Source organism: Simochromis diagramma, unplaced genomic scaffold (genome assembly GCF_900408965.1).
Source record: "Simochromis diagramma unplaced genomic scaffold, fSimDia1.1 OVJJ01000596.1, whole genome shotgun sequence".
In the NCBI taxonomy this organism is placed as follows: Eukaryota; Metazoa; Chordata; class Actinopteri; order Cichliformes; family Cichlidae; genus Simochromis; species Simochromis diagramma.
This window is the reverse complement of record NW_024387245.1, coordinates 16,251,336-16,262,742: the sequence shown is the minus strand read 5'-3', so window position 1 is coordinate 16,262,742 and position 11,407 is coordinate 16,251,336.

Below are 11,407 nucleotides of genomic sequence, written 5' to 3'. Positions count from 1 at the left end.
GGGAAACTATAGAGTGCCAGCTTAGCTCACTGGGTAGTGTAAGTGACACGTAAATTGTGAGGCTGATGCAAAGGTGCAGGTTCAAATAATTTTTTTTTAAAAAGGGTGCGGGGTTTAATCAAAGCATTTTGCCAGTGACCTGATGGATGTTAAGTGATACAGGCTTAAAAAAAAAATGTATGTGTGGGTGTGTCCTGCCATCTCTCCTGCCTTTTTGCCACATTTTTTTGTACAGCTGACTCCCATCAGCAGTTAAGAATACTTAAGGCCAGAGAAAGGTGAGCTTTACTGCCAGAGAGCCTTGTTGGGTTGCAGCTAGTTAGCTGTGTGTATGGTGGTTGATTGCTCTGACTCTGTGGAGAGGAGTGTGTTTTGGTACTAACCCTTTTTGACTTATTTTCATTTTATTGACCAACATCTGAGCTTTGTTGTTTTCTTTCTTTAAAATGTGTTAGCGGCTTGTCCGTCTCATTTCGTTTAGTTAGTAATAGAAACATTTATAAAATCCTTTTTCTTTTCTTTTTTTTTTTTTTTTAAATCTAACCATTTTGCCTCCCTGTCTCCTTTTTTCAACCTGGACACCTTTTGTTACTTTCCCTCATCACCTGGACCTTTTATAGGGGAAAGTAACAGTGTCCACTGAAAATGCTAACTTGTCTTGCAAACACTTGCCAGCTACTAACTAACTTGAAAAAAGGGTTAGAACACAAACCAGAAATGAAGAATGTTCATCTTCAAAGTAGAAGTTGTGCCTTACTGCTGCAGCCAACAGCCAACAGCTTTCAGAAAGCACAGCTTTTACTTTGATGGGAATTTATCTCAGTTTCCAGTTTGTGTTGCAGTTTTGACTGTTTCAGTACTGCTTAGTGAACAGTTGGTAAGGGTTAAGAGAAAATTTGGCATCTTCCATGCAACAGGCAACTGCGATATTCTGCTAGTAATCAAAGAAATTAGGAGGGTTTCAGTGTAAGACCACAAATATCCATCCATTCGCTTCCGCTTATCCTTTTCAGGGTCGCGGGGGGCGCTGGAGCCTATCCCTGCTGTCATAGGGCGAGAGGCAGGGTACACCCTGGACAGGTCACCAGTCTGTCGCAGGGCTAACACACAGGACAGACAACCAGTCACACTCACATTCACTCCCGCATTCACACCTATGGACAATTTAGATTTTTCAATTAACCTATCCCCACAAAGTGCATGTCTTTGGACTGTGGGAGGACGCCGGAGTACCCGGGGAGAACCCACGCAAACACGGGGAGGACATGCACTCCACACAGAAAGACCCTGCAAGACCACAAATATCTCGCAACCAATTTCAATTTTAGAAACTACCAGCAACCGCTTACTAAACGAATAGGGAATACACATTTTTTTCCTCACACCTTGGCGTTCGTCCTACAAATATTCTGTTTATGTTAGTGTTAATTTTAATTTTTAAGCTGATGTCCACAACTGATAATGAAGAAAGTGAGAAAATGGGGGTGTGTAACAATATACATAAATAGGTGAAGAGATCGAACTGGAGCTGTGTTGATAATTGAGTGTTTTCACAGTTTAAGTAAGTTCATATCCATAAGATGAAAGCATTGCAAATTATGTAAAACTTAAGCGTGTAGGCGTCTAATTCTTCTTTAGTTGCACTCGTAGTGCTAAAGACAGCTGACCAATGACAGCACTCTTTCTTTTTGGAAAGAGCCTCTATTGTATTTCACATAGGTGAAAATACCGGCATGCAAATGTGTTCATGCAGACTGCTAAAAAAGTAATGTGAATGAACACAATGTCCCTGTTAAGTACAGTGATTTAACTGCCTAAAGAAGTGCGTTGTCAACAGGAACAGAACTGATACAATATTATTAGGAAAATTGATAATAATAATATGTCAGTTTCCGTGACGAAACGTTTCTCCCACAAAACGCTACGTCCAGATGAACAGAATCAACTTTTGGAGGGTCAGTTTCCTTGTTTCAACATTTTGTTTTTAGACTAATGCAGTGAGTCTAACCACACTATTGACCACAAGCAGCATTAGCAAAGCAAGGTCACAAGAAACGAACAGTACAATTTACCATTATATGACATATAGAAATATGCCATTATAGTGCATAAATACACTGTAATAATAATCAGAGGAGTGAAAGTGGACATACTTACTTTATAGATTAAATAAGCTACAAAAGATGAAGCAAACAAAAATAGTACTTAACACCACCACGACAAAGGGGATAAACACAGAAGATCAAAAACAACAAACTCTCATAGAGTAATTCTTCAAGTTTTTAGTTCGGTTTTAGTTTAGCCCATCTAAAAATGTCCAATCTGAGCACATGTGGTGAAATGTAATATTTGTGTTTTTATTATGTAAGAACTGTCTTTGGACAGAATAAGACACATTTAGACTTATTTTAATTGTGTCATCCCTGTGTTCCCCATCCTGTTTTTCCTTGGAAATGTATCCCATTGGGAGCTTAGGAGGAGATGTTTGTCTTTGGATAATTAGAAAGGATAACAGCCGTTTCAACACTGGGAAAATACTTGCACAAAAATATATATTTTTAGAGACTGAAGGGTGGCCTCCGTGTGGATGTAGGACTTAAACTGACTTCCAGCAAACCTTCAGTGTATTTCCCTCTTGGGGTTTCAATGGTTTCAAGAGTTGAAGATATAATTAAGTAAACTACCCACAATAGTGTCTTTGCTGAATATGATAAACAAGGTGAATTTCAAGAGCAGCACAGATGGGAAGAATTCCCAGCCGGAGACAGCAAATGAGAGAAGTGGCCTAAAATATTATCAAGTGTTTCCTGGCAACCACAAGTTTCAGTTCCTTTAAAGCACAATCCTGAGGCATTTGTGTGACGCTGCTCAAGGCTTAATTCATGGGAAACATTTTCAGTATGGAAGCATTTCCCCTGCGGTGAGAGTGGGCACTGATTAGTAGGACGTATCTGAAACAAGCAATGCTGTCATCTTTTTTTTTTTTTTTTTTTAAAAGAAAATCCCTTTAACTATCTTTGGTTCCCTGAATTTGGTCCAATCTCAAAATTATTTAAGGTCCTCACATTCTCACAGCAAAACACGATAAATATTGTTCAAAAGTTGCCCTTACCAAGGGGTAGGTATTTATAGACAACACGTTAAAGCAAAGGGCACAGGCAAAATGGCTTGCAGCGAAAACATACAATTGGTATCCATGGCAAAGTCAAAGTGGATAATGGAGTGTGCTTTTAAAGAGCAAAATATCATGTCATATCAGCCACAACATAATAAGGTCAGCGGAGAGGTCCAGTAAATGTGACTCGACCCTCACTTCTGAAATATAATGCTATTTTGTGGCCTGCTTGGAAGTTAATCCTAAAAAAGGATACGTCAGATTAGATTAAGCAGAATGAGAACCATGTGAAGTTGCGCTAACCTGTTACAGCAGAGAGCAGTTTGACCATTACAGGTGACTCGGGAAGTTCAGCAACTTTTAAGAAAAGCTTGTCACTAAAACTTCAAAGTTTTCAGGTCCTGCTCATAAAGAGAAATTTGAAGAAAAAACACAAAAGCACATGTGTTATAGTGTTAACAATTTCCCATGTGATGATGAACATGACACAGCTTAACGGAGGTTAACTTACTCAGATCAGTTATGCCTTTGTTTACCCTCATGGTTTTATGATACATACACTCCCAGACTTTATTAAGTGTACTTGTTCAACTGTTCATTAAGACAAATATCTAATCAGCCAATCACATGAAAGGGAATACACATTTGTATTGTTGTTGGTTGTTGAGTATGTCATAAAATGCTGATCTACTGGGATTTCACTGCACAACCATCTTTACGTTTACAGAGAGTTGTCTAAAAAAAGAAAGAATCCAATGAGCAGCTGTCTTTCATTGGAGTGTGAATGTGTGTGAAAGTGCTAAGGTGTGGAAAAAAGTTTTGAATAAATCTTTGAGCAAAATAGAAAAGTGTTGCGGAGGTCAGAGAAAATGGAATAGGAAGGTAACAGTAACTACACTAGCCAGTTGTTACAACAAACTTAGGCAAAAGAGCACGAAAAAGTTTGTGTTATTTAGATTAAAAAGCTGCTAAGTTTGAGCAGTAAAATACCAAACGATAATCATGGGGTTAAATGAAACAAAAATCTTAATCCTTGACTTACAGTGAGGAATGAGTGGCTCTGCTGTGCCGTGGAGTCATTTGGTGTCGTGATTTAGACCCACTTGTCACATGATTCCATACAAAGTTGTATTGTTGCAGATAAACATTTCTATCCTAATGTGATTAGTCATTTTCAGGACAGCAGTGCCCTCATCGGTAGGGCCACTGGATAGTGTGGTGTTTGTTGTTAGTTTCTCCATCGTCTATATTTATATAGGAGTCACGCAGTATGGGCAAATCACTGACTAATTGGAATAAATCTTTTCCTTTATGTTTTTCATTTATCCGAGCATAAACATCAATATGAACTGAAAAGTCTGGCTGTTAATGACCTCTGTTTAGATTTTTGTTTTTTCCTATGTGGTGATTCAAGTTGTAGGTGAATATGCCCTATACACTACTGTGGGTTTTTCCGGGGCAGTATTTGCTGAAACGTTGACTCATAGAATTAAAAATAAAACGCATGCATCAGAGTCATGATTGCACTGCTCTCGCCTCCATCTACTTAGTATTTTTATCGTTCCGTGAATTTAAATTGGTCGTCTTTAGCAGCCAGTCCAATTCTCACTGCTTTTTTCCTGATCTTGAGTTGCACTATCCAAGGTTTTGATGTAAAAATATACCATATATGAGTCACTAAATTAGCTGAAATAGAAAAGTTGACAGAAGTAGTTAGTTTGTAACAGTTAACAATTTCTTACAGTGTAGTACAGAGTTGTTGAGAGACATGTTCATTAAAAAGATTTTTGTGACTGGCTACAGATTATATGTTGTGTCTGTAATGTGATAATTGTTCCAAACAAACCCACAGTGGAAACTAACTGGAACTAAACCAAACTTTGACATGATTGCATAATACAACCAAATTTTCAAATCTGCAGGTCTTGAATTCATTTTGAAGAAGCGTAGGTGAAAAGAAATCTTCCCACACTGCAGACTACAGCAAAAAAAAAAAAAAAAAAAAACCCCAAAAACCCCAAAAAAACAAACAAACAAAAAAAAACAGTTAAAAAGCGACATTAGTTTTAACAGTTAACGGCTTTATTATTTAAATCTCATGCGGCACCACAGAGTTTGAATAAAAGGGTGGAAACAACTAAAACCTTACATTTCATCGTGACTTTGTTGGTGCTTATTTTTACTGCTGAGGGAGACACATGAGTACTGTAGGAAACAGACAGGAAATGATAGCTTGTCAAATCTTACCACAGACAGTACATAGAGTGATTCAGCGATGCTGTACTGCGGCAGATTGTGATAACACCTCAAACCCAGAGTTTCATTCTGAGCCACCAAGGAGCCACCAGGGAGGCGGGGAGGGAGATTTTCACTTGTGTGTTGGTAATGTTGGCTGTCAAGCAATTGGGCAGTTGACTCAATGCACTCATACACAAACACACACAGTCACACACAGGAAATCTAGTCACTTAAATGTGACAATGTCACATTAACAAGGACACTCCACTTCCTCCCGTTCCTCCCCTATTAATCTCCCGTCCTACCCCTGTCTCCCCTCCTCCTATATCCTCTATCATGGTCAGCTGGCCTTCTTGTTGTTTTCTAGGAAAATAAACAGGACGTCATAGGAGACATAGGTCAGTGTGAGTTCAGCGTAGTTTGCTTTTCTTTATAAATGCATTTGAGGACCTATGTACAAATACGTATTTTTGCGTCTCTACCTGTCATTTCTGGTCATACTTGCTACCCCACCCAGTCGTTGCCTTAGTAACCACAGTTTCTTGCTCTGTCACACTCTCAGACAAAAAAATATGACAGACTAATGACGTCAACCTGTGTCAGGTCGGATGCACCTCTGCCACATAACACAGAGAGTGGTGCCTGGTTGTGTGTGTCTTTGTTTGTGTGCAGTAGGAAAATTTACAACTTTTGCATACAGATTTCCAAATTAATTGCACCGTTTACAAACAAACTACAAGAGAGTGACACGTAAACAGCCAACAGTGTGTGTGTGAGTGTGTGTGTGTGTGTTGTTGTGCAGATGTGGAAAGGGTTTCAACGGCAAGCTGTTTCCTGTCTTTAATCCCTGCGTCTGTGTTCTGCTTACACTGCCACATGTCAGACACACACACACTCACATACACACATGCGGCCTGTCACGCGTTAGTCCTCCCTGTTTTTGACCTGCAGATAATCCTCACAGTCATTCATTCACAAATACACTGTGGATGAGCCAGTCACAAAAAGAAGAAGAAGAAGATGACCCATTAAAATGTAAAGGTTTTCAACGGTTATTAAACGGTTTACTTTGTGCACACATTCAAGTGTTTATTGTATGCTGTATATTTCGTTTCATTTTGTTTTATTGTCTTAAATAGGTGGATATCAAGTTGCAAATCTAGGTAAAAGGCCGTTTATTCCAGTGGATTGACTCAATCAAGACTGGTGAACTTTGAATGGCAAACTCATGCTGTGTACCAATAGTAAGTCATGTTGACAGTGAGTGTTTATTTATCCCTTATTATTTGACTTAAGATTATGGGAACTCTTTTGATCTGCAGACCAAAATAAAGCTTCCTCCATGAACTGAATGACCTGCGGATGTTGAACTTGATTTTTTGCATTTTTTGGTCACATTCCGGCATCGCTAGATGTAACATGACCTAACTTGTTCTTTAGCAGAGGGAAGCTTGTCTGCTTATGTGGCGCATAAGCAGACAAGCTACCTAGCTTAGCAGCTAGCTGACAAACAACTTGCAGTTAGCTTTCTGAAGTCAGATTAGTTTCTCTTGTTGTGCGAACTGTGTGTCTGAGTTTAATGCTAGTGAATAGTTGCCGCCATTAAAGTTACTTGTAAAATTATGCTGCAGTCACTTTGGGGAAAATAATGGTTAGAGACTATGACACAATAAAAGCTATGGCCGCCATGAACTTGCGGTGTCTTTGTCTTTGAAATGGTTGCTTCAAAGACAGGGACTAGGTCTGTGACCACTTATCATCTTCAGGGCAATTTTGGTCTATCAGTCAGACAGAGTCAGTCTGCTATCAGTTTGGTTCAAGCTGACAATTAAATGGTAAATGGACTGGTTCTTACATAGTGCTTTTCTACTCTGAGCACTCAAAGTGCTTTACACAACAACACACTTTTTTTTCTATGCTCTTTCCACGTAAGTGCTTTCTATCTAACGTTCACACTGGGGTTAGTATCATGCAATATTTGGCATCCAGTTGAGTCAGAACAATCTGTTGGAACTCTCTTCCCTTCTGTTTGGAAATAGGCTGCCCCCCACCAGGCGACCTGTGCAATCGTATTACGATCAAAAGATGGTTGCTTAGAGGTTGAGGGTTTTGCATGGCCAACCTCTGAGCAACCAGTTGGTTACCACAACTGTTTTTAATTGTTCTACATTAGCAAAATAAATCAATGCAATCCACAGGCAACCATAGATTTTCCTGTTTTCACTCTAGTGTCACCGGGGCATTCATTAATGTCTCTGTTGGTGCAGTTAACCCAAGCTATTCGTATAAAAACAGTCAAATGGACTGTTTGGTGTGGGAGAAGGCTTCAGTTTTGACGTCAGGTAACAGCCCATTCACGCACACCAAGTACAAGTATTCAGTACAGGAGAAAAGCTTCCAATAGAACGTAAGCATTAACAGTAAGTGATGCAAAACTCTCAAAACTCTCGCACTGTTTAATATCTTCCACTACATGATGACTGCCTATCGTCATTGCTCTTTGGCAGTCCAACTGTCTGTACACCCCTCCGCACTAGACTGTTTATATTATGCCAAATGCCAAATATTAAAGCATTCTGGACTCATGCCCAGGCTGTGAGACAGTATTTATGACAGGAAGGTACCACAAAAGAGCAATAGCTTCATCTTGGCCACGATCGTAATCATGTTCACATCAACTGAAACAATATTTGTCTTAATGCGGTAATTTAAAAAAACGTAGTTTGAACGCTGTAGTCATACACAATGTGAACAGCTTTGAATATATCTCACTGTTTCATCCTGTGCTGCTTTGACTATTCAAAATATGCAGTGATATTTGAATGACGAGTGAGTTTTTCTGTGTGTGTGTGTGTGTGTGTGTGTGTGTGTGTGTGTGTGTGTGTGTGTGTGTGTGTGTGTGTGTGTGTGTGTGTGAAAGACAGAGAGAGAAAGAGATAGAGGCAAAGGGGAAACCAAGCTGATTCACACTGTAATGTGGATTGTAGGTATTCATAGTGCTCCTCACAGAGGTTAATTTATTTAGCGTCTTAGAAAAAAAGAAAAAAACATTTAGTTGTTTGTCACCACTTTCTCATCTTGTCAGTGAATCTGGAGCAATGACCAGAGATAGTGTGCTAAACAGCTAAACAAAGCTAGGCTCTGTCCAAAGATACTTTACAAAAAGGGTTCAATTTCTATATGAATCTTTTGAAAACTACAATTTTACTTCTATTATATTTTCTGTGGTTATCGTATTTATTGTTTGGGGGGGTTTGCTTTCAATTAAAAATAACAGCCTTTAGGATAAAACTGAAAATTGCACAAATAGTTTCCACAAACTGAGGCTCATTCATGGGAGAAGTCAGGCTGTTTGTGCTTAAGGCTAAGAAGGAAGTGGGCAAGAAAAAAAACAAATAAGGAAACTGGTGTGTGTGTGTGTGTGTGTGTGTGTGTGTGTGTGTGTGTGTGTGTGTGTGTGTGTGTGTGTGTGTGTGTGTGTGTGTGTGTGTGTGTGCCCCTGCTAAGTTGCATTGAAATGGGGATAAGTAGCTGGTGACCTGTTAGATGTATTACTCATTAACGCATGCAGTCTCCACAAACAGGACTGGGCAAACATTACACTGGCACAAAAACAAGCCCAAAGCATTTTGCCATTGAACTCCATCACAAAGAATGAAGGTATAAAAGCAACATTTGTTGTCTGTGACAGACAAGCAAGAGAAATGCAGATAAATCTATAATATACAAACCCAACCCTGAGAAAGTTGGGTTGCTGTGCAAAATGCAAATACAAACAGAATCCAACCATTTGTAAATCTCATAAACCCAACATCTTATTCACATTCTTTTCACAAAAGTTTTTCTTTTCCAACAGTTCTGGGTCTTCTTTGTTATGTTTTTCATTTCATGATTTACCGAATATTTTCAGCTGATGAAAGGTCTGGACTGCAGGCACGCAACTTCAGCATCTGGACTCTTCCACTGCGACGCATGCTGTTGGAATAGATGCAGTAATAAAATATGGCCTAAAAGATAGGAACATATATGGCTTTAAAACCTGTATATACTTCCCAGAATTGATGTGCCTTTTAGATATGTAGATGCCAATTTCATAGGCACTAACGCACCCCCATACCATGCAGTGTTTTGAACTGAAAACTGTGAACGAGCTGGATGGTCCCTCTCTTCTTCATTGTGGGGAAAGTGGCATCCATGTTGATTCATCTGACCATAGGTCAGTTTCCCACTTTGCCTCATTTCATGTTGAATGAGCTTTGATGAGCCCGAGAAGATGATGATGTTTCTGGATCATGTTCACATATGCCTTCTTCTGTGCATGATAGAGCTGTAACCTGCAGTTGTGGATGGCACGGCATCACAAAAAGTGATTTCTGAAAGTGTTCCTGAGTCTATGCAGTGAGTTCAATGACAGAATCATGCCTGTTTTAATGCAGTGCCGCCTGAGGGCCCGGGGAGCTCCATTGTCCAGTATTGATTTTTGGCTTTTTGTCTTGCGCACAGAGATTTTTCCAGACTTTCTGAACCTTGTGCTGTAGAGGATGAGATATTCAAAGTCTTTGCAATTAAATAAGATTAAAAAAAAACTACTGCATCTATTAATTGTGAAACATTATTGTGAAATTGTTATACCCAATCATTTTACTTACCTTTTGCCAGTTCCACCTGCTGTTTCGTTTTAGTACCACTTACTTTTCCAACTTTTTGTTGCCCCATCTTAATTTTTTTGAGACTTGTTGCTGCCATCAAATTTAAAATACGCTCACTATTTTTCTTAAAATAGTTCAAAACCTATAAAATATGAGTTTATTAGAACAGTTCCTTAAAATCAAGACTGGTTACAAAAGAGGAGAAACATTCTCCTACGTAGCAAGACGGTTTCCATTTGCTCTTGTGAGGAGTAAATAATTTACCCCTTTAGGCCTCTGAAACTGCTGCCATTATTTGGTGGGGCACTACTTTATGACTGATTTAAAAATCAGCATTTTTAAGCATTCCTCTGGAAAGGTTAAATTTCTTAGTAGCTAAAAAAAGTGATATCTCCACTGCATAAGCATCAACATGTCTCTGAGAGAAAAAATAGATCAGCTGCAAACAGGAACAACCCCCACCTCATCGCTTGCCCACTTCCGCTGCTTAAATCATGCCACCTCTCTCCCTCACCCTTTCTCTTTACTTTATTCTTTTGCTTTCTTTATTGCTTCCTCGTGCTTTTTTTTGGACATTTTTTTTCTTTACATGTTACATGTTTTCTTTACATGTTACTTTCACTCTCAAAAAAGCACACACATCTGCCTCTCTGCCTCTGTCAAACTCACACATGACAAAACACGAACTCATTCATGAGAACGTAGCAGCACTCAGTCAAGGCTTAACCACTGGATTATGGGATTAAAGGGAGGCATGGATTTGGCTCTGTGTGTGTGTGTGTGTGTGTGTGTGTGTGTGTGTGTGTGTGTGTGTGTGTGTGTGTGTGTGTGTGCGCACGCGTGCGTGCGTGCGTGCGTGTTGTCATATCTTGGACTTTGTATTCTATATATGGGGAAATTCAGCACACTCATCGATGGCTGACTACTCATAGCATGCATGTACATGCAATAAAAAAATGTAATCTCAAAATAGCAACACTTTTAAATCACTCGATACGTCGCACAATATCGTTTGGGCACAAAGTCAGAGAAAAACAAGCCATGGTGCAAGTCACAACAAATTTGGTGATAGTGATTCTAGTGTAGGAAAGACTACAGGCAGACATGTACGATCCCACAAGCCTTTTTCATTTCTGCTGTTGTTGTAAATTGAGTTCTAGCTGCTTGGTTGCGCACCCGTCATGTTAGGTCCAGAGTTCTTTGTCTGCTAGCTTTGTGTTAGGGTCATAGATTGTGTATAAAAGTGGTTAGCATGCTAGGTTCACAGATATTTGGAAAGCTTTGTGTCGTTTTTGTTTCCAGACAGAGCGTTTTTTTGTCCATTCATGCAATTAATTACACTGCTCACAAATTTGCTAAAAATGTGCTAGTTCTTCTGGATTTCAAATATGTGTCAATTACAATA